This window comes from Notolepis coatsorum (assembly GCF_963971535.1).
Source record: "Notolepis coatsorum genome assembly, chromosome: 1".
NCBI classification, from domain to species: Eukaryota; Metazoa; Chordata; class Actinopteri; order Aulopiformes; family Paralepididae; genus Notolepis; species Notolepis coatsorum.
In genome coordinates this window covers 114,577,229-114,602,517 of record NC_140165.1, presented here as the reverse complement: position 1 = coordinate 114,602,517, position 25,289 = coordinate 114,577,229, and the positions used below count along the sequence as shown (strand labels likewise).

General features: G+C 44.0%; 1 protein-coding gene across 1 annotated transcript in view; it reads left to right on the top strand.

The window, feature by feature from the left end:
• Positions 1-2,837: 2,837 nt before the first annotated feature.
• Positions 2,838-25,289, top strand: part of rcor2 (REST corepressor 2) — a gene marked incomplete at its 3' end in the record, with an annotated part of 116,954 nt that continues 94,502 nt past the window's right edge. Inside the window, exon 1 of the mRNA XM_084321376.1 lies at positions 2,838-2,965. The remainder of the gene's footprint in view (positions 2,966-25,289) is intronic.

Sequence of the window (25,289 nt, the reverse complement as noted above, 5' to 3'; positions counted from 1 at the left end):
AATGAATCCTTGTGTTGTGTTAATTACAGCTCAGTGATCAAATGCTATTAGATCATTAGATTCAACTTTATTGTCAAGTACAGAGTACAACGAAATGTAGTTAGCATCTAACCAGAGTGCAAAAGAGCAGTAGTGCATTGTAATGTACATTAGTATGGGGGGCTGTCATCGTGAGATGAAAGAAAGAAAGAAAGAAAGAAAGAAAGAAAGAAAGAAAGAAAGAAAGAAAGAAAGAAAGAAAGAAAGAAAGAAAGAAAGAAAGAAAGAAAGAAAGAAAGAAAGAAAGAAAGAAAGAAAGAAAGAAAGAAAGAAAGGGGTGATGAAGAATGAGATGAGTGAGTGAAGGATTGAGTGAGATGAGTGAGTGAGTGAGTGAGTAAGATGACGGAGTAAGTGAGTGAGTGAGTGAGTGAGTGAGTGAGTGAGTGAGTGAGTGAGTGAGTGAGTGAGTGAGTGAGTGAGATGATGGAGTGAGTGAGATGACTGAGTGAGTGAGATGATGGAGTGAGTGAGTGGGAGTGAGTGAGTGAGTGAGTGAGAGGGAGTGAGTGCAGGAGTGAGAGAGTGAGTGAGTGAGAGGGAGTGAGTGCAGGAGTGAGAGAGTGAGTGAGTGAGAGAGAGGGAGTGAGATGAGTGAGTGAGTGAGCGAGGGAGTGAGTGAGTGAGAGAGAGGGAGTGAGATGAGTGAGAGAGAGGGAGTGAGAGGGAGTGAGTGCAGGAGTGAGAGAGTGAGTGAGATGACTGAATGATTGAGTGAGAGAGTGCAGGAGTGAGAGAGTGAGTGAGATGACTGAATGATTGAGTGAGAGAGTGAGTGAGATGAGTGAGTGAGATGAGTGAGTGAGAGAGTGAGTGAGTGAGTGAGTGAGTGAGAGAGGGAGTGAGATGAGTGAGAGAGATGAGTGAGTGAGAGAGTGAGTGAGTGAGTGAGTGAGAGAGGGAGTGAGATGAGTGAGAGAGATGGATGAGGAGGTAAGGGGGAAAGAATAGAGAGAAGGCAAGAGAGGGTGAGACAGTGGGTATAGGATGTGGAGAAAAGAAAGAGAGTATGTGAGAGGGAAAGAAAGAGAGAGTTTGGAATGAGAGAGAGGGAGGAGGGATGTAGAGAAGGAGAGATAGAGAGGGGACACAGAGGGACGATGTCAGTAGGAGAGATGGAGATAGAGTGAAAGGAGGACAGAGACAGAGTCACAGGGAGAGGCGGGTGAGAGAAAGAAAGGAGGGAGGGAATGTCACATGATGACTACCACAAAGGGAGAGAGAAAGAAAGAAAGAGAGAGAGAGAGAGATGGAGAATGAAGAATGTAGATGGATAAAGATAGAAAGAGAGAGAGAGAGGGGACAAGATTGGAGAGAGAGGAGAGGAGAGAGGACAGAGAGAAGACTAGAATCCTACACTTTGAATCAGAAGAGACAGGGGGAGAGAGGGGGGGGGGGGCAGAAAAAGCAATATACTGGGGAGAGAGAGGGGGGAGGGGGAGAGAGACAGAGATAGCAATATACTGGGGAGAGAGCAGAGTGGGAGAGAGATGAGAGAGGTGGGGGATAAAAGAAAAAGAGAGAGAGATGGGTGGATGGGGGTGAAAGATATAGAGAGATGGTGACAGAGCTGGTGTTTGTGAGAGAGAGGGAGAGAGAGAGAATATGTGTGTGTGTGTGTGTGGGGGGGGGGGGGGGGGGTAATGCCACAAGTGCTGGTGATGTATGTAACAGGCCGTGCATCATGTTTTCATAGCAGACAGAATAATGTGTGTATGTGCATATGAGTGGGTCAGTGGATGTGTGGGTGGGTTGGTGCACTGATGGTGGTTGGTTTGTTTGTTTGTGTGTGTGACCAACATCAACTCTCTAAATCCTATTGTAGCAATGAGATGAATGAATCCACCCATACCCTATTCTACACACACATACACACCTGTGCATGGATGTGGTCGTGCACAAGCCCACGTACACTAAAATGCATGCATGAATGCGCACACACAAACCAAGAAAGTGGTAGGAGGGAGGGAGTGGGAGGCAGAGAGAGAGAGAGAGAGAGAGAGAGAGACCTACAATTTGCATGTGGACAAACATGCAAAAAAATGAATATATATACAACTTTGAAAAAACACACACACACATGCATTGATGGAGCGCATGAACGCACACGCGCATGAACGCACACGCGCATGAATGCACCCCCCCCCCCCCCCAATTGTACTACTATCCTGTCCTTTTCTCTACCATGCACACATCAGTGCAAGTCTGGACAGACAGCCTTAGCACAAAGATGCACAGCTGACGAATCACTCCGCCAACATACTGGCAAGTAGTTCCTAATTTATGGGATTTTGATAATTGGCGCATTATTGGCCGAAACTAGCTATTATTGGTGAAAAATAATCATAGTTTTACTATTTTAGTAAGATGAACAACACATAAAGATCATTGATCAAATCAAGTGGTTTTCTAACCAAAGGCTTTCATTAGAATATAATATTTAAAAAAAGACTGCACAATTAATCAAACCACGTATCAGTTTGCCAAGAAACAACAATCACGTGATTCAACAACAACAACAACAGCAACAACAACAACAACACAGAAGTCACAGTTTTCTAGGACTATTTTTTTGCCAATCGGAATTACAGTAGTCTAGTTGGGAGAGGCGAACGGATCTGGGGGCGGATGTCCACCTCTGTTCTCGGGGTGTTGTATGTCTCCCCGGCACACACACACACACACACAGGGAGTCATACACACTCGCACGCGCGCGCGCTCACACACGGCTGCCTATCTGTTCAGTTCATTGTACACACAGCAGCGGTGGTCATCATCAATTAGGGGGGAATTAAGCGGCCGTTTGTAGATGACGACGTCCAGATGATCCATTACCGTCGCGAGGAGGACTACACGCCGCGGAGGACTATACACCGTAGATAAGTTTGGAGCGGAGGCAAGACGGACCTCAAGCAGCGACGCGCAGGTAACGGCTGTCTGTCACGCGGCGCTGTGTCTCCGTGTCCGCGTCCAACTCCGCGTAACGCCGAGGCTACAGGGGCTAGCTGCTGTTAGCATCCAACGTTAGTAGTGAGTAGCAACGTAAAGGGAAACAAAACACACAAAAAAAGGACTTCAAAGTATATAATTGGACAAAGCTCAGCCAGGAAAGAGAGGGCGCGAGAGGAGAGAAGTGACCGATGTATTCGGTTTGGATTCATTTATTATATTTCAGTGAGAAACGCCGGGTGGTTGTTATTTAAAGGAACACGCCGACATGATATGAAATGCGCTTCAGTCTCTTCTTCTCCAGAGTCGGACCAGAAGATAGATGCCAGTCTCCTCTGTGTGTTCAGTGGGAAGCTGTCCGGCGGAGCACAAATTAATGAAAGCGGATACGGACCACTAGCCTGTATAGATGTTGGCCAAAAACACTTATCCCGGAGTTTTAAGATAGGGCTAGTGGTCCGTATCCATTTCCGTTAATTTGTGCTGTGCTAGGCTAGCTTGCAGCCGGGTAGCTTCCCACCGAACGCACAGAGGGGATTTGTATCTATAGTCTACCTTCTTGTCTGACCCAGTGGAGAAGATGTCGGCGTGTTCCTTTAACCTCACGCGTTCTGCCCCCACGTTAGTCAAGAAGAGTCTCCCGTGGGGGGGTCGATGATGACGATTATAATTATTATAACGTTATGTCACTTCTCGGAGTTAACGTTTTCGGGTTAAATGATTAAATACATTAGTATTTGATTTATTATTATTAATAAATGAACAAACATGTTCACACAGAACATGGCAAATATGGGATTTAGAAAGCCAAAAAGGTTCGAAATGGACTATTTGAATCGCATTTGGTGGAGTGTGTGTGTGTGGGGGGGGGGGGGGGGTCGTGTTTTGAAGTTGATTGATTTCTCAAAGTGCAGTCATTGGAGAGGGAATTACCAGTTCAACTATTTATGTTTTTAAAGCATCGGAAAATCCTGATATTTTTACAAGTGGTAGTTATTTGAATATGTGTTGTTAACCCAGTTGGTATTAAAAAGAGCCTATTATTGTTAGTGTGTTGAGTTCGAGGCTATAGCAGAGTTCGAGGCTACTACTGCTACCCCCTCAAACTCAGTCAGAAAACAACTGAGTGGGGTGGGATTATTCTGGGTCGCTTCCTTTTTTTAATATTTGTGAATGAACGAGGGGAACTCCCATCTGTTATTAATACTGTAATGTGTTTTAAAAATAGTCTTGTTTTGGTGGCTTCTTCTAGCAAGGTCCGACTTTCAATATGTGTGGGGGACCCGACTGCGTGTATCGCTTCCGCAACGGAATTCGGTTTCCGGGTTCCCCTGATTGGCCGCGACGGCCACTCGCGGCCAATCAGGGGAACCCGGAAACCGAATTCCGTTGCGGAAGCGATACACGCGACCCGCGTGTAGTTAGAGGGGGGCCATGGGAGGGGGGGGGGCCGGGGGCAGCAGCCACAGACAAAGACCTGCGTCCGCCCCTGGCTGCTCTGTCACTTTTATTGTCTAGTGCCGACCGAACAGTGGCGGTGGGGACTTATACAAGTCAGTCGGTGAAAATACGAACGCACAATTAAAACGATTAAAAGTGTTATTTTTAAGGCGAGAGGGTGATTTTAAATATCATCTCCCGACACTAGTAGTTGGAAGTTGCTTCCCCATTAACTTTTAAACGTGACGTGAGAGAGAGAGCCGTCCCCTCACTGGGCTTTGTCCTGGTGGTGATGATGATGGCAGTTTCAAGTCGTTATGAAACTGGAAATGTATCCGTGACGTGAATGGAATGAATAGACTGTGGGATATGACGCCAAATGATTTAAACTATACTATAACGTTATAGTTTCTGATGATTAGGCGGCTATGGCTGCTATGCGTCGTTTCTCCAGTGTTATATTGATGTAAAGGCTGGTATAGCTGTGGGAGAGCTCATATGCACCTGCTCTCTGTATGAACTGAAGTCGAGTAATGGTTATGATAGAAACGGCAATATGTGCCTACAGATAAATAGAACCATGTCCCTGAGAAATTAGTATTACTATCTTATATCTACTCTTTTGTGCTTCTGTAGACTCTGTCCAGACTCCAGAGAGACTATATGGGGTGTTTTCACATGTAGTCCCCTTTTAAACAAACCTGGTCCTCCTTGTATTCATATTGTCCTAAATTCTGAAAGAGAACGCTGATCCTATTCTGGTTCAGCTCTGATCTCAGTCCACTTGTTCATATCATTCTACTCAACTCGAACCCTTTACGGCTTCTACGGAGAGCGGTCTGTGCTTCATCATGTTAAAAGGAAATATCAACATCAAGCTGAAAGAGACATTTAATTATTATTGAATTTGATCAGGTTTATTGTTGTTGAATATGACTGAGCCGTCAGTATTGACTCATGCAAACTCACCAGAATATTTCAGAAGATAATAATAAAGTAATCTCACATTTAGTATTTAGTTACTTTTTAGTAAGGAAGGCAAGTGACCACACTAAGTTTAAAATGTCATATAACTGGAATAGAGGTCCCTTCCCAGTGTATCATGGTAATTACTTTTGTAATGGTTACATGCTGGCTTTCTAGCTCTCACGCATCAAACTTTTTTGTCAGCCATTTAATGACATGCATGCAAAATGACTGTTTAATAATGTACATTTGAGTAGGAATGATGTTTCTATCTATTTGAGGAAGGATTGTGGAATAGAGTTGGGTGGAGTACAGTCATGGGATGAACCCTGAGCATAATTACTGGACTGCCATGAAGCCTCCAGTAACAACTCACTGCAGCACCCACTCTCCACACTTTAGAACACCTAAACACACTTTATATTTATTGGTAAAGGATTTGCACTACAACCCATACCTCAGTACACCTTACTGTAAATTGTACCTAAATTGTACCTCATCCCATTTCTGCTTTGCACTATATAGTATTGTATATTAGTATATTGTATATTGTATGGTAACTCAGTTACTTCTATTCTGCATTGAACATTGTACATATGTATATACTGAACACTGTCTACGTACGTGACTTCTATTTTTTACTTAAATTTTTACATGCTATACTATTTTATTTCATACTTATCTTTTGTCTAGCACAGTCTCTGGAGCGTAACAGAAAGAAGCATTTTGTATAAAAGTATTCTGTACTTCTGTATGACAACTATTAAAGAAACTTGAAGTGTGTCCATGACATGTCTAACATGTTGTAGAAGATAGAGATGGGTAAAACTCACAAAATTGCTATTCGATAGTCACCGGCAGGGAACAAACTTAACTTTTTGACTTACCAGCCATTTGGCTGGTAGATTTTTAAAAGTACAAGCCGGGCAGATTTTTTACTAGCCAAAAATTATAAATGGCTTTTTATTATATCGCCATGTGTTATTATTACATATAATACTCTCATATGCTATTTTCAATTAATATCATAAACAACATAAGGAATATTAGCATAATTGAGTGGACTGAAGGAATGAGTCAGCGTTAATAGTTTTAAATGCAAATAATTTATTGAAACATAGAAGTGGGGTCAGGACACACATTTTATTTCAATTTTTTTTAACTGTTTTAACCATGTAGTGTAGCACTTTGGGATCCCAGTGAACAAAAAGTGCATTACAAATCCAATCTATTATTATTATTATGTGTGGCTGCCGCCCTGGCGGACATCTGTGCTCTACTGAGTGCACCTTTCTAGTCTAGAGAGAGAGCGCATTTTGTCAACACAAGTTGGAACCCTGAGGAAGCGATATAAGGAAACGAATTGCTCCGCTAATCGCTCATGTTGACCCCGCCCCCAAGCCGCTCTCCGCTCGCTCACCGCTCACCTTGAATCGAGCGCTCCCCGCGGCACATCGCTTGGCAGATTTTTTTTTGGAGCATGGTGTAAATTAGCTCAAACTACAACAGTCTACACCCCCTGGGCCCCTTAATAATTGTTTGTATTGAGCCGCATTGTAATTGTACCCATTCTGCAATGTTAAATAACGTTGTTTATCCATTCACTAGCTCTATTAAGCGATGATAGCTAGCCTAGCCACAATGCTATGGTCGCTGCCATTAACGTTAGCATGTAAGCTAATGACAACAACAATGGCGTCAACTTTTTCTAACAGAATGTGAGTGACAAAGCCTGAACAGGATATCACCGGTTCACCCTTCTCATTGGTTGAAAATGGCCTTCATGTTTGTACATTGCCATCTGTTGCTTTGGCATTGTACTACATGTAGTATATTACATCAGTGTTAAACCACTGTGAGCGGCCTGGAGGGAGTGGATTGGAGGAGAAGCGGTAGATGCAGTGTATTTTGTTAGCCGCCAGGTGGCGGGCAGACCTTAAATTCTAATTGCCAAAGAATAAATCTACAAGCCAGTGGCGCTGGGCGTGTAACTATTTTGTACCCTGGTCACCGGAGGGGACACGTGATGCAAGGCTTCGTCCACATTGCAGCCGGCTAGTGGGAGGCATGGCCTAACAACGTTCGAGACAGGGGAGGGTAGAATTGGACAATGCGAAATTGGGTACAGGAGAAAAATGGGGAGAAAAAGTAGATAAAAAAAAGATATTTACCACCAACGTCACTTAACTAGCGCATTCATTTCATCAATAAATGGCTTCCAGCAGTGAAACCCGCAAATGAACTGAGTGAGAGCGCTTGGTGTTGACAACAAACTGAGTGAGAGCACTTGGTGTTGACAACAAACTGAGAGAGAGCACTTGGTGTTGACGACAAACTGAGTGAGAGCGCTTGGTGTTGACAACAAACTGAGAGAGAGCGCTTGGTGTTGACAACAAACTGAGAGAGAGCACTTGGTGTTGACAACAAACTGAGAGAGAGCACTTGGTGTTGACAACAAACTGAGAGAGCACTTGGTGTTGACAACAAACTGAGTGAGAGCACTTGGTGTTGACAACAAACTGAGTGAGAGCGCTTGGTGTTGACAACAAACTGAGTGAGAGCGATTGGTGTTGACAACAAACTGAGAGAGAGCGCTTGGTGTTGACAACAAACTGAGAGAGAGCGCTTGGTGTTGACAACAAACTGAGAGAGAGCACTTGGTGTTGACAACAAACTGAGTGAGAGCGCTTGGTGTTGACAACAAACTGAGAGAGAGCACTTGGTGTTGACAACAAACTGAGAGAGAGCGCTTGGTGTTGACAACAAACTGAGAGAGAGCGCTTGGTGTTGACGACAAACTGAGAGAGAGCGCTTGGTGTTGACAACAAACTGAGTGAGAGCGCTTGGTGTTGACAACAAACTGAGAGAGAGCGCTTGGTGTTGACAACAAACTGAGTGAGAGCGCTTGGTGTTGACAACAAACTGAGTGAGAGCGCTTGGTGTTGACAACAAACTGAGAGAGAGCACTTGGTGTCGACAACAAACTGAGTGAGAGCACTTGGTGTTGACAACAAACTGAGTGAGAGCGCTTGGTGTTGACAACAAACTGAGAGAGAGCGCTTGGTGTTGACAACAAACTGAGAGAGAGCATTTGGTGTTGACAACAAACTGAGAGAGAGCGCTTGGTGTTGACAACAAACTGAGTGAGAGCGCTTGGTGTTGACAACAAACTGAGAGAGAGCACTTGGTGTTGACAACAAACTGAGTGAGAGCATTTGGTGTTGACAACAAACTGAGAGAGAGCGCTTGGTGTTGACAACAAACTGAGAGAGAGCACTTGGTGTTGACAACAAACTGAGAGAGAGCACTTGGTGTTGACAACAAACTGAGAGAGAGCACTTGGTGTTGACAACAAACTGAGTGAGAGCGCTTGGTGTTGACAACAAACTGAGTGAGAGCGCTTGGTGTTGACAACAAACTGAGTGAGAGCGCTTGGTGTTGACAACAAACTGAGTGAGAGCACTTGGTGTTGACAACAAACTGAGTGAGAGCACTTGGTGTTGACAACAAACTGAGTGAGAGCACTTGGTGTTGACAACAAACTGAGTGAGAGCGCTTGGTGTTGACAACAAACTGAGTGAGAGCGCTTGGTGTTGACAACAAACTGAGTGAGAGCGCTTGGTGTTGACAACAAACTGAGAGAGAGCGCTTGGTGTCGACAACAAACTGAGTGAGAGCGCTTGGTGTTGACAACAAACTGAGAGAGAGCACTTGGTGTTGACAACAAACTGAGAGAGAGCGCTTGGTGTCGACAACAAACTGAGTGAGAGCGCTTGGTGTTGACAACAAACTGAGAGAGAGCATTTGGTGTTGACAACAAACTGAGAGAGAGCGCTTGGTGTTGACAACAAACTGAGAGAGAGCACTTGGTGTTGACAACAAACTGAGAGAGCACTTGGTGTTGACAACAAACTGAGTGAGAGCACTTGGTGTTGACAACAAACTGAGTGAGAGCGCTTGGTGTTGACAACAAACTGAGTGAGAGCGATTGGTGTTGACAACAAACTGAGAGAGAGCGCTTGGTGTTGACAACAAACTGAGAGAGAGCGCTTGGTGTTGACAACAAACTGAGAGAGAGCACTTGGTGTTGACAACAAACTGAGTGAGAGCGCTTGGTGTTGACAACAAACTGAGTGAGAGCGCTTGGTGTTGACAACAAACTGAGTGAGAGCGCTTGGTGTTGACGACAAACTGAGTGAGAGCGCTTGGTGTTGACAACAAACTGAGAGAGAGCGCTTGGTGTTGACAACAAACTGAGAGAGAGCACTTGGTGTTGACGACAAACTGAGTGAGAGCGCTTGGTGTTGACAACAAACTGAGAGAGAGCGCTTGGTGTTGACAACAAACTGAGTGAGAGCGCTTGGTGTTGACAACAAACTGAGTGAGAGCACTTGGTGTTGACAACAAACTGAGTGAGAGCGCTTGGTGTTGACAACAAACTGAGTGAGAGCGCTTGGTGTTGACAACAAACTGAGTGAGAGCGCTTGGTGTTGACAACAAACTGAGAGAGAGCGCTTGGTGTTGACAACAAACTGAGAGAGAGCACTTGGTGTTGACAACAAACTGAGTGAGAGCATTTGGTGTTGACGACAAACTGAGAGAGAGCGCTTGGTGTTGACAACAAACTGAGAGAGAGCATTTGGTGTTGACAACAAACTGAGTGAGAGCATTTGGTGTTGACAACAAACTGAGAGAGCGCTTGGTGTTGACAACAAACTGAGAGAGAGCGCTTGGTGTTGACAACAAACTGAGTGAGAGCGCTTGGTGTTGACGACAAACTGAGTGAGAGCATTTGGTGTTGACAACAAACTGAGAGAGCGCTTGGTGTTGACAACAAACTGAGAGAGCGCTTGGTGTTGACAACAAACTGAGAGAGAGCGCTTGGTGTTGACAACAAACTGAGAGAGAGCGCTTGGTGTTGACAACAAACTGAGTGAGAGCGCTTGGTGTTGACAACAAACTGAGAGAGAGCACTTGGTGTTGACAACAAACTGAGTGAGAGCGCTTGGTGTCGACAACAAACTGAGTGAGAGCACTTGGTGTCGACAACAAACTGAGTGAGAGCACTTGGTGTTGACAACAAACTGAGTGAGAGCGCTTGGTGTTGACAACAAACTGAGTGAGAGCACTTGGTGTTGACAACAAACTGAGAGAGAGCGCTTGGTGTTGACAACAAACTGAGTGAGAGCGCTTGGTGTTGACAACAAACTGAGAGAGAGCGCTTGGTGTTGACAACAAACTGAGAGAGAGCGCTTGGTGTTGACAACAAACTGAGAGAGAGCGCTTGGTGTTGACGACAAACTGAGTGAGAGCACTTGGTGTTGACAACAAACTGAGTGAGAGCACTTGGTGTTGACGACAAACTGAGTGAGAGCGCTTGGTGTTGACAACAAACTGAGTGAGAGCACTTGGTGTTGACAACAAACTGAGTGAGAGCACTTGGTGTTGACAACAAACTGAGTGAGAGCACTTGGTGTTGACGACAAACTGAGAGAGAGAACTTGGTGTTGACAACAAACTGAGTGAGAGCGCTTGGTGTTGACAACAAACTGAGAGAGCGCTTGGTGTTGACGACAAACTGAGTGAGAGCGCTTGGTGTTGACAACAAACTGAGAGAGAGCGCTTGGTGTTGACGACAAACTGAGTGAGAGCGCTTGGTGTTGACAACAAACTGAGAGAGAGCGCTTGGTGTTGACAACAAACTGAGAGAGAGCGCTTGGTGTTGACAACAAACTGAGAGAGAGCGCTTGGTGTTGACAAGAAACTGAGTGAGAGCACTTGGTGTTGACAAGAAACTGAGTGAGAGCGCTTGGTGTTGACAACAAACTGAGAGAGAGCACTTGGTGTTGACAACAAACTGAGTGAGAGCATTTGGTGTTGACAACAAACTGAGAGAGAGCACTTGGTGTTGACAACAAACTGAGTGAGAGCGCTTGGTGTCGACAAGAAACTGAGTGAGAGCGCTTGGTGTTGACAACAAACTGAGTGAGAGCGCTTGGTGTTGACAACAAACTGAGAGAGAGCGCTTGGTGTTGACAACAAACTGAGTGAGAGCACTTGGTGTTGACAACAAACTGAGTGAGAGCGCTTGGTGTTGACAACAAACTGAGAGAGAGCGCTTGGTGTTGACGACAAACTGAGTGAGAGCGTTTGGTGTTGACAACAAACTGAGTGAGAGCGCTTGGTGTTGACAACAAACTGAGAGAGAGCGCTTGGTGTTGACAACAAACTGAGAGAGAGCGCTTGGTGTTGACAACAAACTGAGAGAGAGCGCTTGGTGTTGACGACAAACTGAGTGAGAGCGCTTGGTGTTGACAACAAACTGAGAGAGAGCGCTTGGTGTTGACGACAAACTGAGTGAGAGCGCTTGGTGTTGACAACAAACTGAGTGAGAGCGCTTGGTGTTGACGATCAACTGAGTGAGAGCGCTTGGTGTTGACAACAAACTGAGTGAGAGCGCTTGGTGTTGACGATCAACTGAGTGAGAGCGCTTGGTGTTGACGATCAACTGAGTGAGAGCGCTTTGGTGTTGACAATACGCACCACCAAACGGACCCAAAAGTAGGCCTCTATAGTCGATTGGTCCATTAATCCGTTTGTTTGGTCTTGGCATGCTTTTACGCCTGATCTCTTTTGTCCATTTTAGCTGAAGCCCCAGTTTGTGGGACAGGTTTGGTTTGGGGTAGTGTGAAAGCTCATTGGAACTCTGGTGTGGACCAAACAAGCAAACTCTGGGCCGCCTTTTTTATCTTGCCGATACCGAATACCGATATGAGTACTTAATGGTACCGTTACAGTTCTAACAATGACTTTGAAAACATGTTTTATTTTCATCAAATGTTCCTCACTTTCTGACTGTAACAAATTAGATAATGACGCTTTTGCTGACATTTTAAGTTCAAATAAAATAAATATAATAAAATCCTTAACATTCAACTTTGTATTTTTCATGAACAAACATGGCACTGAGTTGTAGTATAGGAGTAGTTTTACGAATGCATGAGCACCGTATGGGACCCGATACTGGTATCGGGACAGAGTAGAGTTGTTCCGATACCGATACCAGTATCGGAAATGCCTCCGATACAGCCTAAAATGCTGGTATCGGCGAGTACGCTTCAATTCTATGCTCCGATACCATATGACGTCATTCAACAACACGTGCGGTATCCTCCTGCTGAGAGTGTGCATTATAAAACAAACGTGTTTTTAATCGACTGTGAATTAAAGTGTCAATGCTGTTTGTCATTTTAACAGCAGTATACTTTCTTAAATGCCATCATCCCGACAGAGCGGTGTGACGGGGAGCTCTGATGTGTTCGCTTGCTGGTGTTAGCATTAGCTGAAGAGCTAGTTTTAGCTTAACGTTACCTTGGCTAAAGTTGGGACTATTCATAATCCAGCAATAATGGCTGCAGACCTGCAAGCAAAGTACAGCAAGTTGGCAAAGGAGTATTCCAAGGTAAATCACTTTCACCAGTAACGTAACGTTACATTATTTCCATCTAGCTCACATTAACGTGGCTAACCTAAGTGTCATTACTGATCGACCTCTCGCACGCAAATAATGACATAATGCGGACAGCCATACCGGTGACAATGTTTAGCTTTTAGTGCCAAAGGATAAGAGTCTGAGGCGGAGTCTCAAAACAGAATGTTGAATATTTATTGTGCATTAAAAATCACAACATACACATTACTACTAGCCAGAGCCTCTGCTACTAGCTAACTGAACCGGAGCAGGCTGGATAGGAAGTGCAACAACGTATATACCGTCTCTGCTACTAGCTAACTGAACCGGAGCAGGCTGGATAGGAAGTGCAACAACGTATATACCGTCTCTGCTACTAGCTAACTGAACCGGAGCAGGCTGGATAGGAAGTGCAACAACGTATATACCGCCTCTGCTACTAGCTAACTGAACCGGAGCAGGCTGGATAGGAAGTGCAACAACGTATATACCGTCTGTGCGGAACCAACCGTTCTGTGGGTGAACTCATTGAGCATAGTTGTCAATTAATGATACTAATACTAATCTATACAATCACCTGTTGTAAATACCATTACTTTCTAGTAGGGGTGTAACGATGCATTGATTAATCGAAATGCATCGATTCTAATGTGACGATTCAACTGCATCGATTTGAAAATGTTAAAATCGATTATAATCTAAATTAAAAAAGGAATATATATATATATATTTAAATAAAAAAAAAAGTGTGTATTGTTCTTATTGACCTATAGTCCATTCATGCTGAGTGAATCAGTTCCCCCAGCCACATTTGTGTATTCAAAATCTTTTGGGGAATTAACTGATCGAATTGAATCGTGGTCAAATGAAGAGATTTCATGATGCATTGATTGAATCGATGCCTGAATAATCGTAATCGAAATTAATCGCTGTGAGGTCGCATCGTTACAGCCCTACTTTCTAGTTATTACTAAAAAAACAGTATATATATAAAACAGTAGCTGTAGCTGAAAAAAAAATTAAATAAGTTTTATAATTTATACAATATAATTATATATATTTTTAAATGTATGCACTGGTATCGGATCAGTATCGGTATCGGCCGATACCCAAAGCTTAGGTATCGGAATCGGATCTGGAAGGAAAAAATTGACCAAAAACCATGCAGCTTTCTGCATGCAGTACAAATCTTTTTTTTTTGATCCACCTTTTCTCCCATTTTCTATATTTTCTCCCATCCCAATTTCGTATCATCCAATTCAACCCTCCCCTGTCACGGACGCTGTTTCTTGCCTCCCACAAGCCGGCTGCAATGTGGACTAAGTCATACATAGCACAAGTCCCCTCCGGTACTTGAGGTAACAGCAGTCGCATCTTTTCACCTGCGCAGCTCGATCTCTCAGTGGCGAGGAGTAACGCGTGGGAGGCTCACGCTGCCCCCGACACTTCCTGATTCTACTGCGCAGGCGCACCAACCGACCTGTAGGAGTCGCTGTCCACAACGCCCGATCCCCACCCATCAGTTTCCCACCCCCTAATACGGCCAATGTGTATTAGTAAGGACGACCAGCTAAACTGAAAGCAAATGTGGAGCGCTGGGCTCGAACTGACGAGCCCAGCGTCTCCAGCATTTCGTGGCTAGTGCCTTGCCCACTACGCCACGTAGCCGCCCTGCATGCAGTACAAATCTGTACCATATGTGCAGCAGTCCTTTCAGGTTAGAAAGAGTTAAAGCCGGGATAACTTCACACTGCAAGGCTGAATCAAGCCAATGAAGGATGCCACCATGGTGATGTCTAGGGTTGGGTACCGTTCACATTTGAACCGATACCGGTACCCGACGGCACCCTTTTCCGATACTTTCATTATAACAAAAAATGTATTTCTGTTGTTAAACTAAAGTCTAAACTTCTCAATTTAAACATTGTTATCACACCACACAAACTAAAACCCCTCCCTACCTCCCCTCCCAAACCGTTCCTACAATGATTTTTTAATGTTGCATGATCATGTATACATTTATTATGTATTATTATTTAAGTTTAAATATCAACATTATCTGGCCATCCTCAGTAAATACAATCAAACTCCTCTGACCTCATCTGGTCTTTCCAAAGACGAGAGATGGGACGTGCGCGCACACACGCACACACACACACACGCACAAAGGGAGGATGGCTGATAGCTAGGGATGGGTACCGAATCCGGTACTTTTAATTCTTTTTATTAATTAACTCTCGCTGCAATATTATATATTAACTAGGGATGAGATAGAATATTCGAATAGTCGATGCCCGTCTCCACATTAGATTTTCATGTCGGAGTAGACTTTTTTTAATATATATATAAAAAAAAATATATATACCGTTATATATATATATTTTATAAAATACTTTTTTTTTTAATTGAAGCAAACTATTCTTATTTAGTTCCTTTTTATATTTAGAGGCAGCCTAATTTTCATAGCCTACTTGATCTAAAAGATTCACATGCTACTGTTTCTGTTTGTTTATTAAAGCCGGTTGATGGGCCAATGCAATGCTGTTATTATAGGGTACGATGGTGAATGGTGTCATTTTGATTTATTGTCTGTCAGCTGAGCCAATCAACGTTCTGAAGGATTTTCTGAACTTCAGATTCTGAAGTGCCTATTTATGTGCAATACCCTTTGAAATCATTCTATTAAAAAGAATAACTGAATTGAACTGAAACTGAACATTTTAACTGAATTTAAACTGAAACAGAAAATAACTATTTATAATATAATAAAAAAATATATAATAATAATGATGATAAATAATTAGAAGTTTGGATTTTTTCTTTTTACAACTGAGGTAGGTAGATTAAATTTTGAGACTAAAGTACAGAAAAAAGTTCAAGTTTCAAGTTTCTTTAATAGTTGTCATACAGAAGTACAGAATACTTTTATACAAAATGCTTCTTACTGTTGCGCTCCAGAGACTGTGCAAGACAAGATAAGTATGAAATAAAATAACATAGTAAAATTAGAAGTAAAAAAATTAGGTCACAGTGTTCAGTTTAGACATATGTACAATGTTCGATGCAGAATAGACGTAGTTACCATACAATATACAATACTGTGCAGTGTACTAATATACAATACTATATAGTGCAAGGCAGGAATGGAGAAATGGGACGAGGTGCAATTTAGGTACAATTCACAGTAGGTGTACGAGTTGTAGTGCAAATCCTTTATCAATAAATATAAAGTGTAAGTGTGTTTGTGTGATCTAAAGTGTGGAGAGTGGGTGCTGCAGTGTGTTGTTTGAGTGAGTGTGTGGGTGTGTGTGCTGTGTGCATTTGATGGTTGTTGCATAGTGATTATTGTTCGTTTAGCAGCCTGATGGCCTGGGGATAGAAGCTTCTTCTGAGTCTTTCTGTGCTCGCCTTAAGACTCCGGTATCGCTTGCCTGACCGCAGCAGTTCAAAGAGGCAGTTGTTCGGGTGGCTCGAGTCCTTAATAATTCTCTTAGCCTTCCCCTTGCACCGCTTGTTGTAAATGTTCTGGAGGGTGGGAAGCCCCCCTCCAATTGTGCGTTCGGCTGAACGTGTCACTCTTTGTAGTCTGCTACGGTCTTGTGCAGTGCTATTCCCAAACCAGGAGGTGATGTTGCCGGTCAGGATGCTCTCTATTGTACATGAGTAGAAGTTCCTAAGGATCTTCTGACTGACTTGGAACTTCCTTAGGCGCCTGAGGAAGTAGAGGCGTTGTCGTGCCTTCTTCACAACACTGTCAATGTGTGTGGTCCATGTCAAGTCCTCGGATATGTGGGCTCCGAGGTACTTGAAACTGTTCACTCTCTCAACCGGTGCCCCGTCGATGCTGAGGGGGCTGTAGTCCTTGACCCCCGACCTCCTGAAGTCCACAATCATCTCTTTTGTTTTGCTGACGTTCAGGGAGAGGCAGTTCTCCTGACACCACTGTGACAGGTTCTCTACCTCTTCCAGGTAGGCCCTTTCGTCGTTGTCAGAGATCAGGCCCACCACTACTGTGTCATCAGCAAATTTGATGATGGTGTTGTTGTTCCGCTGTGCTACGCAGTCATGTGTGTACAGGGAGTAGAGGAGGGGGCTCAGAACACAGCCCTGGGGGGCCCCTATGTTGAGCGTGATGGATGATGAGGTGCAGTTGCCGGCTCTTACCACCTGGGGTCTGCCCGTCAGGAAGTCCAAGACCCACTGGCAGAGGTCATTGTTCAAGCCCAGGTCCCTGAGCTTGGCTATGAGTTTGGAGGGGACTATGGTATTGAGTGCTGAGCTGTAGTCGATGAACAGCATTCTCACATAGTTCCCCTGCCTCTTGTCCAGGTGTGATGCTGCTGTGTGCAGCACATGGGCTATGGCGTCCTCCGTGGACCTGTTGGGGCGGTATGCAAATTGCAGAGGGTCCAGGTTGATGGGGAGGGAGGAACAGATGTAGCCCTTTACTAGCTTCTCAAAGCACTTCATGGTTATGGAGGTGAGGGCTACAGGGCGGTAGTCGTTGAGGCAAGGTGGGGATGACAGCCTGTTCCAAGGACAGGTTGAAGATGTCAGTGAATACCGGGGCCAGTTGGTCGGCACAGACTTTTAGGACGCGGCCGGGGATGCCGTCCGGTCCTGCTGCCTTCCTGATATTCACTTTTTTAAAGATCCGTCTCACCTCATGCTCTGTTACCCTGAACACTGAGTCTCCATCAGCAGACCCCCCCCCCCCCCATTGCCGTGGTTTGTAGGCTGGTGTTGTTATTCACAGCCTCAAACCTCGCATAGAAGGAATTGAGATCATTTGCTAAGGAGATGTCACTGTTCAGGTACCGTTTGGTACCGGTATCGGTTCAAATGTGAACGGTACCCAACCCTACTAGCAGACTTAAAGGCCCACTTGCAGGTTAAACCCTACTCTTCAATTATGGGTAGTTTACATCATTGGTATCTAATTTCATTATTTATTTATTTTCCATTTGACGCCGGAAATTCCACTCGGAAAGGGTTAAAAATGTCCATGCACGAATAACATGTATGGAGCCAATCAAAAAGCGTATCAGACGCTATCAGAGCTGTGACGTCACTGCAGGTAACTTTCCCCTACTTCTGATCCACTACAAGGAGTTTGACGAGTGCAGAAAGCCATTTCCTTGATCCAAATGGACGCCTTACAAGACTCAAATGGGTTTAATCGTCGGAGAGACTTTGATGGACCAGCTACAACTGCATTATTTTTTGGTTGAAACAAGGTAGTTATAAGGTTTTTAATGTCGTAAAAAAAGAACTACATGTACCACTAGGCAGCCTGTTGTTCAGTACAGCAGCGCTACTGGTCTGTGGGCTGTCGCGGGTCATAGTACCAAGCTGGCTATATGGCTCTGGCTAACGTTAACGTTAGCATTATGTCTCTGTCGTGAACCATTTTAAATCGGGGCATGTAAAGAGTTTCGGAAACGAGTAAAATGTGCAGGTCCTCTTCTCAGACCTGTGGGGCAAAGCACTGCACGCATCATGCCGGCTAGCAAGCTACACGTCGCGGCATGTTGATACGATAGTAGCCCCTTTCATGACTGATGCACTCGGTCACGAAACGGGCTACCACGATAGCTAACTAACGTTAACGTTACAAGCTCAAACGCCTTATAACTACTACTACTGTCGTGTCCATAAGTTCCCTGGCAGAATACTTTGTTTGTGAGGACAAAGGTATACAAAGAGGAGAGAACCATTTTAAATCGGGGCATGTTAGGAGTTTCGAGAATGCTGGCTAGCAAGCTAGCTAGCTAGCTACTAACGTTATATACACAATATGTACAACGACACAATGATTTACATGAGTATTTACAAATATGGTAATGTAGTTGTGGCTTTTACAAATAGTGGTTAGCTTTAGAGATAAATGGCTATGATCACAGAGCAATAGTGTTAGGTGAAACAGAGACTAGCTCCTCAGCTAGTAGTAACAAGAAGGCTCTCTGCTTCCTGCCACTACCTGCCTGTGATTCTCAGCGCCCCCTGCTGCCCTGCACCTGCTGTGACGTCATCATTAAAATGACACACACACGTTATGAACCATGGATTAAAATATCCACGTGCGTTGTGGTTGGGCGGACAAAATGTTTGATAAAAACGCTAAAACTGGGTCAATTTCTTCATGAAAGTCACCGTTGGCCTAGTCTCATTGTTTATTGAATAAAAATACAACATGCAAGTGGGCCTTTAATGATTTTAGAATATTTCAGATAATGAAATGAAATTAATCATGAACTATCCATCCAGTTAGTATTTATAATAAATAATAGTGTAACGTTTGGCTACTTAAAATCATTGAACGTAGAGAGAGAGGGAGAGAGGCTCAGCCTCCACTGCCGTGATGTATTAGGTTTGAGTTTGAGCCTCTTGGATGCCGTAGTTGACTCGAGTGATGTCACAGTCACTAGGAATAAATGTGAAGTTTTTTTAACCTCGGTTGTCGAGCCTTGTCAATATAACACCCAACCCCCCTTTCCTCACTAATGGAACTGGTGGTCGTGGAGTCACTCTAGGTTAGCTTAGCTTAGTTAGCCGCTAATGCTAGTTAGCTTAGCGGCTAATGTGAACATGGCAACAAAGGATACAAAGCATGTTAGACACATTGGACATTGCTCGTGCTGGTCTGTGTCTATTATGAAATGACAAGTGCTCATCATTGACTGTCCGCGCTGATTATTTTCTAACTGGGCGGGTCTTAGGTATCGAAATGTGGCACAGATTGCTCTAACGTGAATCGATACTCTGTAGTTCCCACTCTGTCTATCAGAACACCACTTCATGACACATTTTATGCATATTGAGCTTTTGTAAAATTATATATTTTAAAAATCGCAATACATCACCGTGCTTACAGTATTTCAGTATATCGAATCGTAGCCCCTGTATCATGATATGTGTCATGACCAGATTGTTGCCAATACACAGCCCTAATAAATGGTATAGTCTCATCCTGTATCTTGTTTGAAAACATATCCATATACCGGCTATTTGGAAGCTGCTGTTGTTTGTTACTGCTGCTACTGGCAGCCCTATCTTTCTACATTGAGATTGCCTTTGATAATGGCCATCAATCCAGGCTCCTCCAGGATTCCACGATAGTGGATTTTCTCATTGATAACTAGGATGTCCCATGGAAAATAAAAACGGTCAGGAACTCTACAGAATATTGCCCAAATGCCGCCTGTGCAGTGCACATGACTCTGAATTGTCTCAGTGGAATCTTGTAGCAATCAGAAACGTTCAGGAAAATGGATGTGGTTCCATTGTTTCTCCTCTTCACTCCCTAGTGGCATGTGTGTATCTGACCAAGCCCCCATTGCCTAGAAACTCACAGATTGGAGCAGCAGACTCACTGGCTTCCTCTGCATTCGAGAGCATCATGCACAGATCTCTGCTGCGGTCCTAGGTCCTGAAAGAACACGGCACCAATCCAGTACACTCAAACGAGGACGTTTCAAGGAAGTTTACTCCTGGAATGGATTTTGTAATGCATACTGTAAAGTCGTAAATTAATGTTTAGAATAGGAAGTAATAGAATGCTCAGTGTTGGGCAAGTTACTTTAAAAAAGTAACTAGTTACAGTTACTAGTTACTTCTTCCAAAAAGTAACTAAATTACTTACTCAGTTACAAATTATAAAAGTAACTAGTTACTTCAGAAAGTAACTATTGCGTTACTTTCAAGATTTTTTTTACATAAACAACATACACAAATCTAAACTATTTTAATGTTGCTGTGGGACAAAGTGAGACTAGCCTCCAATCAAATGCCATGTAGGCTATGTAGATATTATAATTACTATGTTTATATAGTGGATCATACAAATACAAACAGAATAGATGTTTTGGAACTTTTGATATGTATTGCCCCTCAACAGGCCACAACTGGAAAGTCTTTCTCTGGTCTGCATCCCCTTAACAATTGTATGTATTGAGCTGTACTGTACCCATTCTGCAATCTGTTAATACACTTTTCAATCAATCAATCAATGACATACACAACATACAGATATAAGAATCGAATCGAATCATCTAAACTAATCTAATCATTACATTTAAGACATGCATGACATACAGATATATATATATATATCTCTGAGCACCTGAAGCCTGTGCTATTAAACCAGGAAGTGCAGCACTGTTGATAAGGCTGTCAGCACTGCAGTAGGGCCACTCAGTGCCCTGCTCTGCAAAGAGTGAACACAAAACGCTCATGGACCCGCGGTCTCATGTTGACTGAGTCGCTTGTGTTGTTCGTTGGATTCGTTTTTGAGCTCAAAACGTACACTACATGGACCGCGGTCATGCTGACTGATCAGTGATCGCTTGTCTTGTCGCGCTGTGTGTCAGACTCTGGATGCTTTAGACACCCGCCCACCTCCACCTCTGATTGGCTTACCATGACATTGTATTCAACCTCAGCCAATCGTCAGCATGTATGCTTGGCTCGCGCACTGTCCACTAAACAAGGAAGAACATATTATTGCCTCTCGGCGCAGAGATATGTCTGATGAAAGAAACGGGTTCATTCATAGTAACGCGCATTTTTTTGTAGTAACGGTAACGACGTTATTAAGATTGGAAGAGTAATCCGTTAGATTACTCGTTACTGAAAAAACGAACGCCGTTAGTAACGAAGTTACTTATAGTGCCGTTATTCCCATCACTGAGAATGCTTCATATCATCCATCCTTGATGAGTGGTCCGAAGATTTGGAAAGATTATTAACACAATATAATTATATCCTACTGATGTTGTTTATGCTATGACTATGTAGTAGAGATGTAGCGGCCTCTACCTTTAACATGCAGTTGGTAAAATGGTTAAAACATTTTATTTTCTTGTCTGTGACATGATGATATTCTACAGATATAGACATTGGAACTATAGTGAAAGGTGTCTGTTATGTAATGTTGCTGGTATGATGTCAAATTAGGGCTGGGCGATATAACGATAACGATAAATAGCGCGATATATTTTAATAATCGATATCGTTATTTTTCTTTCTTTTTTTCTTTTTTTTTGTGACCTGCAACAGGGCAATTTTAAAACCAGAGACAGTGGACAGACTTGTCTTTCTTGCCTGCAACTTAAAGTAATGGCTTTGCTTGTCCAAATGACAATACTGACCAAATTGAGATTTATTTTTCTCTTGTCCATTTATTTTGTTTGCTTTCTAATTTAAAATACAGTTTGAAACCGTCTGTACACAGTAGTGTTAGATCCTGATCAATCTGGCCAGTATCACGTCTTTGTCTGTTTGGCTCTCCATCCAATTCCTCTGCGTTGTGTCATTTTAATGGTCCTGACGTCTCAGACACTGGCTGATAAGATCCTTATCTCTCCCCGTTAGTACAATCCGCAAACCATAATAATTCTCCACCTCCGTAAGAATTCGACACTTCGACAACGTGAAATACCTTACAAGGAAAAGCGTGGTTTATTTGATAAACAGAAACCTCAGCTCAGATGTTAACAGATTGTATTGTCCTTGAAGAGTCTATTCTAATGATCTTTCGGTGTGTTCAGTCTATTGTCCTTTTGCTTCTATTCAGTCCACTGGTGGTCAGGCCTGGTCTTTAGCCTAACCCTCCTCGCGTTAGCCGAAGCTAATGATGATGTGGCATTCTTCCTCCTCCCCCCCCTCCGTGGTGAGAGGAGAGAGAGTCTCTTCTGGTTTCTCCCCTCTTAGTCTCAGTCAGATTCTAGTCTGCCTTACACCCGGAAACACCGTTCGACTTATAGATCTTCGTCGTAGCAACGACGGCCCACCCCTTTCTGGTTGTCATGTGCCGCGCTGTCATGACAACCGCGTTTAACCTTTACACACATTTCACGTTTCATTAAGATGAACCTCTCTCCCTCCTGCTCTGGGCCTACACTCACTCTTATCTATGTGTTCTTCCAAGGAATTCAAAACAAACACCCTCGCTGGCAGTGTGCTTGTGAAACCCTGAACCACCGTTCTATCACCGTCTTCCATGCACATTTCGATCTCACCGTTTTAGCTGTGGTCATCTCCCCCAATCTATACATCACATACATTGAAAAAGCACCCCCCTTTGATTCTTAATCAACCTTCAGAATCAACAGACTACTTGGTTTTTCAATTAATTATACACAAAAATAGACTCATTACAATGAGGGCCCCGCCATCTGCTGTTTGCCTTATTGTTTTCCATTACCCGCATCACACCCAAACCAGAAAGGATAAACAACGGTCAGGAAGGAGAGAGAGAGACAGAGAAAAACACAGATTGCAACTTTTCAGACAACACACCTGAACCCTTCGGCCCCCCTATTAGGTACACCCCACGTCAAATCAGAGCGCTCCCTTCCCTCTTACAGTACACCTCCCATCTTGGGCCGGTCCCGTCTTCTAGGGCAAGGGCCCCTTTCAGCGACGGCTCCTTTCCTGAGCTGGTCCCCCTCCCAGGGCGCGGTCTCCTAGGCAAAAATGTCTCCCCTGGTCTGCTACTGCTCAGTGTCTCTGGCTGTCCTCTCCACATCTGCTCCTCCACCGCCGCCGTCTCCTCTCTCTCGTCGTGGATGATCTGTGTACCAGGCTGCGGTGCCTGGCCCCTGCGGCTTCCTCCTCCAGTCTGTCTCCTGGTCGTCTCCACCGCTGTCGGTGTCTCCCCCCGCTGAAAGCAGAAACACAACACCAGCAGTCGTCTGTACATTCGACTTCCCTTGTTTTGCCATTAGTCTACCACCTTCTCTACACCCATAATCTATCTTACAGGGCGGTTCCCTGTTTGTTGTCTTCCGGCGTGACACCAGCAGCTAACCGATACCCACTCCGTGCAACTCTATCTCTTCGTCCCACAGGTGACCCCCAGCACGCGCCAGTTCTTTCTGGTGACGTGTCTTCTGAAGACCCTGCCTATCTATCAGGTGTGAGAAGGCCCCACTGGAGATCAAACTCCCTCTTTATTCCATAATTAACCCATTCAAATAACTGCACCTCCTCTCTGTGCAATTCTTATTTAATCCATTGTCTAATTAAACTATTTAATTAACCTGTATATCTAATATTATTATTATAATAATCCACTCTCTGTGCTCATTAGATTCTCTTAACTTGAATCACTCCCCCAATCCGCCACTAGATGGTAGTACAGACCTATATCTAAATATTCCCCTATGGGTAATAAACTCCCCAGCACTACCCCCCCCCCTCCGCCACTAGGTGGCGACCTACTCCTCCTCTATGGTGTTTTAGTTGACGTGTCACTTCCTGGTTCTTATCTGTTATCTCCTCGTGGCTCACGGCCATCTTGTCTCATCCTCCTCGTGGCCCCTTTGCGGCCATCTTGTCTCTGTGCAAATGGCTACTCTCTCAAACAAACGGCCGCTGCCCTTCCTTCCAAGGCCTAAAAACACAGCTGTTTTTCTCTCTTTCCCATCCATATCAGGGGACGCTTTCTCAGACTAATACTCTTGCCTGATCGGACATAATACACACTGGTACAATCTCCTCTCGACTTTCCTTCTGTCATGACGACAGTCCCGCCATAACAATTATTTTGATCTGGTTCAAGCGTTCCCCCCCCCTTTCCTCATCTCGCATTTACCCTCCTTAAACCAAAACTGTGCAGCCTGCCTCGTTTGCTTTTCATTCTCTGTAGATAACACCCTCGATTTTCACCATGGTTCTCTGCTCATATTATTACAGCTGGCATTCTCTCTGTGTCAAACTAGAAATGTTTACGGATGCACTATCTGTTCGTTTTTATTTGGCTTAAAAGATCAAAACAACCGTGTGTGCACAGTGAACTCACATCTTTCTCCTAAGCGCTGTTTCTCCTACAGCGCTGGTCCGCCTCATGACCGCTTGACTCGACGCTCTCTCCCAGGGCTGGCCGGCCTTGCTCGATCATGATTCTCCCACACACGATGACTGTTGTCCACTGTCGCCCCATTATTGAAAAAGTCTTTATCCGTTGTTCTTATCTCTTGCAAATCCGGCTGTCATCGGCAACCAACTGTTCCTGTTGTTTTTATCTCTTGCAAATCCGGCTGTCATCGGCAACCAACTGTTAGATCCTGATCAATCTGGCCAGTATCACATCTTCGTCTGTTTGGCTCTCCATCCAATTCCTCTGCGTTGTGTCATTTTAATGGTCCTGACGTCTCCGACACTGGCTGATAAGATCCTTATCTCTCCCCGTTAGTACAATCCGCAAACCATAATAATTCTCCACCTCCGTAAGAATTCGACACTTCGTCAACGTGAAATACCTTACAAGGAAAAGCGTGGTTTATTTGATAACCGGAAACCTCAGCTAGAGCTGCCGCGGTATTGATGTTTTCCTTACCGCACACATTTGCCAAATATTTCCTACCGCCGCGGTATTACCGCACACACACAAAAAAAAAAAAGTTTGAATGCATTTTTTTTG